Genomic DNA, 9,408 nt, shown 5'->3' on the forward strand with positions numbered 1-9,408 from the left:
TAAATTTATCTTTTACCCGATTTCTAATTACATAAATTTTTATAATTTATTTTAGAGCACAAGTTTCAAAAGTTTTTCTTTTATTTCTTAAATTTCGTACCAAGTCAAACACCTTCATTTAATTGAATGGAAGGAGTAACTCTTTTTTAGCTGGGCATAAGTTTATATTTTCGCATCATAATATTCTTTTGGCCTTAAAGAACATATGCACTGCGAGCGTAAGTTTGATTTTGAAGGATAAAAACCAAAGACCAGCCTATTTGAAGGGAAAATCGTGCAATTTCGTCAGATTACTCTCTATGTCACAATTTATGTGACAATCTTTCATTGTAATTAGCTATGAGAGTTAATTGTAAAAGTTTTTTTGTAGTGGTTTAAGGGGCTTTCATGAAGTTAGTTATGAGAGTTAAGGACCTAAGTGTAATTAGCAAGTTGTTAGGCATTTATTATTTTCAGGTTAGTTACAATAATCAACTACTTTACAAATTGATCCTTACATGTATATATACAGGATATACACACTTGTATACACACAGAAAAATAATGAGAATTGATTTCGTCTTCTTCCTCTTCACTTCTTCTTCTTCTTCTAAAAACTGATCAAGATCAGTTATATGATCTTCTACTTCTAAAAAAAAACACTAAATTTTAAATAAAATAACCGAATTTTCATATGAACAAAGTTCAATTTCACATATAGCTGACGTTCAACCATTTCACCTGAACTTAGGCATACGTGACTGAATTCCATCATTTTTGCCTTATGTTTAAACTTTTTTGTTTTAAATGCATGCACATATGACTGATTTTCAGCCATTTTGGGATCAAACTGTAAACATAGTCGTTGGAGAATATACTCTAAAAAAATTTGAAGTTCGGCCTTCCAATGGCAAATTCTAACTATTGTTTTCCAATGGCAAATGTTGGTCAAAGTATGACGAAAATAAGTTTAGTTTACTTAAAAAATCTAAATCATTTGTCATGTGTGCGTGGTGTGTTCCACGTAGAGTCAGCAAAAAATGGCCTATAAATCATGCCTTTACACCTCAAGATGAGATGACAAAAAGAGGCAAGATAAGGTAACTGCCTTAAAAGAGAAGCTAATATATATGAATCTAGAATTATTGGCCCTACGCAACAGATTAAAATATTTGAATGGCAACAGATTAAAATATTTGAATGGCTACTTTTTCTGCTTTGCCTAATTTATTAAGAAACAAATCAAATTTCATGGATGACTCATTCATGATCTATAACCACCACTTAACTTTAATGCCATAAATTCGTACGATTATTTTTGTTTATCCATAAAACGGTTCAGTTAAATTTGTTCACGTGGTCAGGAACACGTAGATCAAAGTAACCAATAAGATTAAGATGCTCATATCTAAATATTGTAAATAGACGCAAATAAGATAAAGAAAGAAAGAGAGTCTGGATTATAGATGCTTATCCGAGGTTAGATTCCTCTCGTTATTAATGAGTCGTGACTCCGGAGCCTAGTGAGTAATAGCAATAATATAAAATGTGCAGAAATATGAGAGTAAGAAATGTGTGTATTAGCTTGAATATTGTGCCCTACAATAGGAATTACTTCCTCTATTTATACTTAGAGCTAGGGGAACATATTCCATGTGTCACGCCCCTGCTCATAATAAGCCTTAAAGGCATTGTAATAGTGTACAATAAAGAGGGCCATAAAATTGCAATAATAGTGAATCTGTAACGCCCCAGCTGTGTATTAATGGGTGACCATTAGGCCACTCAGGTCCAGAGAAGTCGTGCGTTACACCGGACATACAGCTTCTTCCAGTACCATAGATCTTCCCCTGGTGGCAGTGATGCTGACTCATCCGGAGTCTCATCCTTCGTGCCACGTGTCTCGGCCACATTGATAGAGCTGGATCCTTTATATTTTACCTAATACACATAGTCCTCCCACTTTTAGGGATTCGAAGTTTTCCCGGGAAGTGGAAGAGTTCTGAACCTGCTTAGATTACGCGGGAATTTGGAACATCAGACGCAGATTAATGGAAGTAACGATTGACGTTCCACATCCCCTGCAGATGCCTTGATCCAGGGGATTTGGAAGATCCCCTTTCCATATAAAAACCTCAGAACTTTTCCTAAATCCCATCAGAATATTTTCCTTCCTTAACCAATGTTCAGCCTCTTTTCAATAAAGTCTTAAAGCTTTCTTTGCCATTATAACAAAATAAAACCTTTATCATGGCATCGCCTCTGCCAAGTCCGGCGAACTCGACCCCTTCTCTATCTCGTTCAACTGGTAACTCCCCGAACGAAAATGATCCTAATATCACTTCAGAACTTGATCTTGGGTCCCTAGCTACTGAAATTTTGCCTATTGACTGCGTGTATAAGGGTGATTTCCGTATTGACACCCATCACGAATCAGTGGGGGAGATTAAATCTTTAATCACGGCTGACGACCTTCCTAAAGTTTATGCCGACTGCAACTGGGGTCCCGATGTCGTAATCCTCGTAGTCGGCCCCAAGGGAAGAATGACTCAACATGTTGAGGGATTTCAACATGTTGAGGGATTCACCATGGTCCATACTTACCCTTTCACCATCGGATTCGAACTGCCGGTCCCAGATTTGATCAAGGCCTTCTGCTGCCGGTACCAGGTTTGCTTGGGCCAACTTGCTCCCCGATTATGGAGAACCGTCTACTGTATCCAGAACCTCATCGACCGTGTTGGGCTCACCTTCTCTATCGATCATCTGATGCAGCTTTATTCCCCCCCCCCCCTCCCGACTGTTCCGGATGGAATGATCTACTTGTATCCCCAGGGGTCTCGCGGTCTGATTACCAGTGCCGAGGAAGATTTTGACCAAGGTTGGTGTGATCGGTTTGTTATGATACAAACATATCTTCTCTATCATCCATCTCCGGGCCCCTTTCCAGAGACATGGAATTACACCCGTAAGTTTTCAAGCCTCTTTTCTCCTCCTTTTCTTCGCTTGTTCTCATATAACCTCTTTAATTCTCACAGCCGCCCCTGTTTCTCCGGAGTTCGTGTTGGGAATATTTGACTGGGTGTTAGACTTGCTAAGAGCCACTACGGGAATAACCAGGACTTGGAAAAGTTTGACTGCTGCATAGTGGAGGGGAAAAAGCCATGGTAAGCCTTTAGATCTAAATTTGACCGAATTTTTCCATTTTTTTTTTGCCTCCCCTGATGGATCCCCTCTAAATGTAAACAAGGATTTCTGTCCGAAGATTTTCAGCCCGAAAAATTCCTTCCAACGCTACGGCTCTTTCCAACATCCTGACGACCACCATTTGTTATATCGAGAGTCGCAAACGCAGAGTCCGGAGCCCCCTGAGGATTGCCGGAACCCAGGTTGAAGGGATAGGCTCCCGTGTGCGGACCCGGCGTCGCTTTATTGAGGCTTGCCAGGAAGTGCAGGATAGCCAAGGTGTGATCAATATCGAAGGTGATGAAGAGGAACCCCCAGTCCCGGAGATAGCAGGTCCGGGCATTCTTTCCGGGAAAACTGTCCCCGATAATCCCATAATCCATATGGGCCCCGATCCTTCATCATTGGATTGCAGCACCAACAGATCTGGTGAAGCCTCCGCTGCTCTAGTACGGTCTGATGGACCAAACTTGAAAATCTTGCTTCACCAGCTTGCCAACCAGATCCTCGCATGCCATACCTCCACCACCTACGCCATAGCCGAGGTGGGGAAACTACAGGTTCTGGACTCCGTAATTGCTGAAAACTGCCAATTGCGTCGGGAAGTCCAGACACTCCTGGTGGGATGACGTGAATCAGAATCCCATAAGCATTCCCTTCGTTTGAGTGTTGACGAGACCAGACACCGACTGGAAGAACAGATGAAAACCCTACAGGCCAAAGACTCCAACCTCCAAAACCTTCAGGTGCGTGTCCGCCGTCTGTCGAACGAACTGGAGGTCCTTCGAAGATGGCACAGGAGTTCCGAAGCAACCCAAGCCCATCTTAGAGCGAACTGGGATAGCATGCAACGGCGTCAGGCTGCCCAGGACTAAAGGATCAACCTGATGTGTGACCTTCCAATCTTGAAGTCCTAGCAGGATGCTTTCCAGGAGGCCTTGGACAAGAAACTGGACTTAGAAGAAGCTTTGATAGATGCTGAGGTGGACTTTGGAGCTGCTGAATCTGTTATGGAAAACCTGAGGACATCTGAGGATAGTAGTTCTGATAGCGAGGATAAGGGTGCCTCTACTCCTGACGAGGACGAGCCATCTTCTCCTTCATTCCCCAAAATCTGGACGGGCCTGCGTGCTCATGCTTTGTTTATTCCGAGGCTTGCATGCCTCTTTATGCCCTTCTTTTTCCTTATTGTTTTGAACAACTGCCTTTTCTTTTTCTTTATTGTTTTGAACAACTGCCTTTGCTTTTTCTTTGTTGTTTTGAACAACTGCCTTTGCTTTTCTTTGCCTTCGAGCCTCTCCATGTTATGAAGTTTTAATTTTGCTTCAAACTTTATTCTTGCACCCTCCTATATATATATATATATATATATATATATATATATATATATATATATATATATATATATATATATATATATATATATATGTTGTTACCTCAATGACTGGGCTGATCTATTTGATTTTGCTCCGGAGACTTAAGGTGCAACTAGCCCTTTCTTCTAAAGGATCCGGGTTTTAACAATTTTAAATGCCTTACCGGAGTAGTCTTCGTCTGAATCGTGCTTACACTGATTTGCGGACAAGTCCTTAGAATTTCTTTCGGACTTTACCTTCTCTGTTAGAAGTTTTAAATGTTATAAGAGAGGGCCTTTATGTCTCGGTGCTAAGAAAAGGACGTCTCCTTATTCGTTTTGGCACAAATGTTTTCGCACAACGTTTACTTGCGTCAATTTACCAAACTCTGCTTGTCGTGGCAAAGAAATTCGCTTAACATGGCTAAAATTTCTACTTAACATGGCAAGGAAAGTAACTGCTTAACACGGCAAGGAATATGAAAAACATATTTCAAAGTAAGAAAATTCCATTTCCATAAAATTCTGAATACATGTAGACATTTCAACCGAGCAGTCCCCAGTATTTGTGTACTTCATCTTATATATATGTAGCCCTCCAATGTTTGGAAGCAAAGAATGGGGTTCCAGACAATGAATGATGCCCCCGGAAAAATCTAATGATGACCAAACGGTACAGCCTCGTTAAAAAACTTGCCGGAAAACCCCAATTGGGACAAAAATCGGACGAAGAGAAAAAGAGTGCAGCACCACTGGCCACAATTCCCCGGCTAAGCATAATATCTTTTGAGGAAACTTACATTCCAATTACTGGGGACATCCTTTTCATATGCATCCTCGAGCTTGTACGAGCCTTTTTCTGTAATACCAATCACTTTGTACGGGCCTTCCCAGTTCGGATCTACCTTTCCACCATTCGCGTCGCGAGAACTTTGAGTGACCTTCCTTAGCACCAAGTCCCCGATCTTAGAGTGACGGAGGTTGGTGCGACGAATATAGTATCGCTCCATCCACTGCTTTTGAGCTATCATTCGAACGTACGCGAGGCTTCTGTGTTCCTCCAATAGATCCAGCTGAACCGACATTGCCTCAGAGTTAGCCTGTTCTTGTGCCCAATTGTACCGGGGGATAGAAGCTTCGACTTTCACTGGGATCAATGCCTCCGCTCCGTACACCAGGGAGAAAGGAGTTTCAGCAATGCTTCTTTCTCCGGTGCTGGATTTCGCCGTGGTTCTATATGCCCATAGCACCTCCGGTAACTTTGAAGACCATGCTCCTTTGGCATCTTCTAACTTCTTCTTCAGATTTAGGATAACGGTTTTGTTTGTTGACTTTGCCTGACCATTTCCACTGGGATGGTAAGGGGAAGAAGTGATCATTTTGATGTTCAACTCCTTAAGGAAACTTGTGACTTTGGCTCCAATAAATTGTGGGCCATTATCACAAGTTATTTCCTTCAGAATTCCGAACCGACAGATTACGTGATTCCAAATGAAATAAATTACTTCCTTCTCTCTGATATTCTTGTAAGTTGTAGCCTTGACCCATTTAGAGAAGTAATTTGTTACCATTAGTACGAATCGTACCTGACCAGGCCCTACCGGCAACGGACCTACTATGTCCATCCGCCATTTCATGAATGGCTAGGGGGAAATAACCAGGTGCAACTCTTCACCGGGTTGATGCAATATTTGAGCGTACCGCTGGCACTTGTCACACCTCCGAACAAACGTCTTGCCATCCTCTTCCATTCGAGGCTAATAATCCAGCCCGGAGCAGCTTCTTTGAAAGCAACTCCACACCGAAATAATTACCACAGATCCCCTCGTACACCTCCCGCATGACGCAATCCGACTCCTCAGGTCCTATGCACCTTGCATCGGGCCAGAAAAACACCTGCAGTGAAGCAGACCACTAATAATGTTGTAGCGAGCCACCTTTGTTCGCAAAGCCCTCGAAGCCTTTGAGCCTTCCGGTAGTTTCCCGTGATCGAGATAGTCCAAGAACTCATTCCGCCAATCCCATATAAGGCTGGTTGAATTGACTTCATCATACCCTGACTGATCTAAGGCTGAGTACAGCAGCTGGACCAGAGATTCTGAGTTCAGGCCTACTGACTCCGTAGATGAGCCCAAATTGGCCAGTGCATCAGCCTCCACATTCTCCTCGCGGGGAACGTGCACCACTGTCCACTCCTGAAACCGAACCAACAACCTCAGGACCTTTTCTAAGTACTTTAGCATCCGCTCTTTCTTAGCTTCGAATACTCTGTGCACTTGATTTACCACCAGGAGGGAATCATACTTCGCCTCAATGACTTCTCTTCCGAGTCCCCTGGCTAGTTCTAGACCTGCAATCAAAGTTTCATACTCCGTTTCATTGTTAGTGAGAGGCACGCTATTAATAGCTTGCCTCAAGACATCACTTGTGGTGTTGCGGAGCACAACACCGAGACCCATGCCTTTTACATTGGACGCCTCATACGTGTAGAGAATCCATACCCCAAACTCAGTTTCCTGTATTAGATAGGCTTCTTTCTGAGCCTGGGGAGCCATGCCCGGACTGAAATCTACCATAAAGTCTGCCAAGACTTGGGACTTGATTGCAGTATGAGGCTTATACTTAATATCGAACTCGCTTAACTCAACCGCCCACTTCGCCAATCGCCCTGAGAGTTCAGGCTTGTGGAGCACATTCCTTAAAGGAAAGGTGGTAACCACGGTGATCGGATGACACTAAAAATAAGGCTGAAGCTTACACGAGGCCATCACTAGGGCTAAGGCCAACCTTTCTAATAAAGGGTACCGATTTTTAGCCCCTAACATGACTCAACTTACGTAATAAAAAAGGAATTACGTACCTTGGTCCTCCCGAACAAGAATTGCGCTAACCACTACCTCGAAGACTGCCAGATAGACTAGAAGCACCTCCCCGTCCTTTGGTTTGGACATAAGCGAAGGCGAAGATAAATATGCTTTGAGGTCACGAAGCGCTTGTTGACACTCCGGTGTCAATTTGAAATCATTTTTCTTTTTTATCAAAGAGAAGAATTTGTGACACTTCTCCGAGAACCTTGATATGAATCCGCTGAGAGCAGCTATCCGCCTAGTGAGCCGTTGTACCACCTTTACGTCCTCCAAGATGTCTGGAATGTCTTCGATGGACCTTATCTTGTCCGAGTTTATTTCAATTCCTCTTTGGGAGACAACGAATCCCAAGAACTTACTAGATCTTACCCCGAATGCGCACTTCTCAGGGTTCAGCTTCATATTGTATTGCCTCAAGATGGCAAATGTTTCCTGCAAATGATTAATATGTCCCCTAGATGGAGACTTTTGACTAGCATATCATCTATGTATACCTCCATGGTTCTGCCTATTTGTCGTTCAAACATCTTATTTATGAGCCTTTGATAAGTGGCTCCGGTATTTTTTATCCCAAAAGGCATTACATTATAACAGTATGTTCCGAAATTAGTTATGAAGGAAGTAGGAAGTTTTCTCTTGATCCTCCGGGTGCATCCTTATCTGGTTATACTAGGAGTAAGAATCGAGGAAACTTATTACTTTATGTCCGGCTGTAGAATCGATCATCTCGATACTCGGCAACAGGAATGAATCCTTCAGGCATGCTTTATTAAAATCTTTGAAGTCTATACATATTCTAAACTTATTACCCTTTTTCGGAACTACTACTACATTAGCAAGCCCATCCGGGTACTTGACTTCCCGAATGGACCCGATGTTCAAAAGGCGAGCAACCTCTTCCTTAACGAACATGTTGCGTACCTCCACTATGGGTCACTTCTTTTGGCTAACCGGTGGGAAGCTAAGATCCATCCAAGTTTGTGAGTTGCTACGTCCGATGGGATACCTGTCAAATCCTTATGGGACCAAGCAAAATAATCATTGTTATTGTGTAAATAAGCAAGTATAGCTTCCCTGAGCTCCGGGGTTAACCCCCTGCCCAGGTATACCTTTCGCTCCGGAAGTTCTAAATGCAAGGAAATCTGCTCTAACTCCTCAGCAGTGGATTTGGTGGCATCTGATTCGTCCGGCGGTTGAAAATAAATCGAGACCCTATAATCATCCTCGACCTCCTTATGCTTTTCGTTATTTTTGTTCTCTACAGATGTCTTCTGGTCTTCGTCTGGGAGATTCCTGAGCTCTGTAATTGCTACAAGACCGGCTCATTCTGGCCCCCCATTATTACAGGCTCTTCCACAACAAATATGTCATTTGCTGATTGATCACCCCGGATCTGACTGATCCCGTGCGGAGTAGGGAATTTAAGCAGCAATTGGAGAGTAGAGGGGACAGCCTTCATGTCGTGGAGCCAAGGTCTCTCAAAAATAGCATTGTACGGCATCTCACTGCCGATCACATAAAATTTTGTCAACTTCGTGACCCCTCCTGCTTCTACGGGCAAGTCGATTTGGCCCTTAGTGGTTTCGCTGGCCATGTTGAAGCCCGACAATATCCGCGCTGCCGGTAGTATTTTCTCTAGCATTCCCATTTCTTCCACCACCTTCAAGCAGACGATATTTGCTGAACTTCCCGAATCTACACGACTCGCTTGACCTGGCAATTTCCAATAAGTATGGTGATGACAATGGCATCATTATGAGGCAAAGTGATGCTCGCTGCATCTTCATCGAAGAAGGTAATAGCCTCATCCTCCGAAAACTCTCGAGTTCTCTTTTCTCGTGTCACCGAGATTTTCATCTTCCTGGACGTGGTGAAGCTAGTCCCCGCTATTATAGCTCCTCTAAAAATCATGTTGATTACGTGCAGGGGAGAAATTGACACGTCCTTCTCCTCGATAGGGTTGGCTCTGCCGTAATTGTTTCTTTCTCTCTCGCTCAAGTATTCCCGGAGATGCCCTCTAGC

The sequence above is a fragment of the Lycium barbarum genome, chromosome 11 (assembly GCF_019175385.1).
Source record: "Lycium barbarum isolate Lr01 chromosome 11, ASM1917538v2, whole genome shotgun sequence".
Lineage (NCBI taxonomy): Eukaryota > Viridiplantae > Streptophyta > Magnoliopsida > Solanales > Solanaceae > Lycium > Lycium barbarum.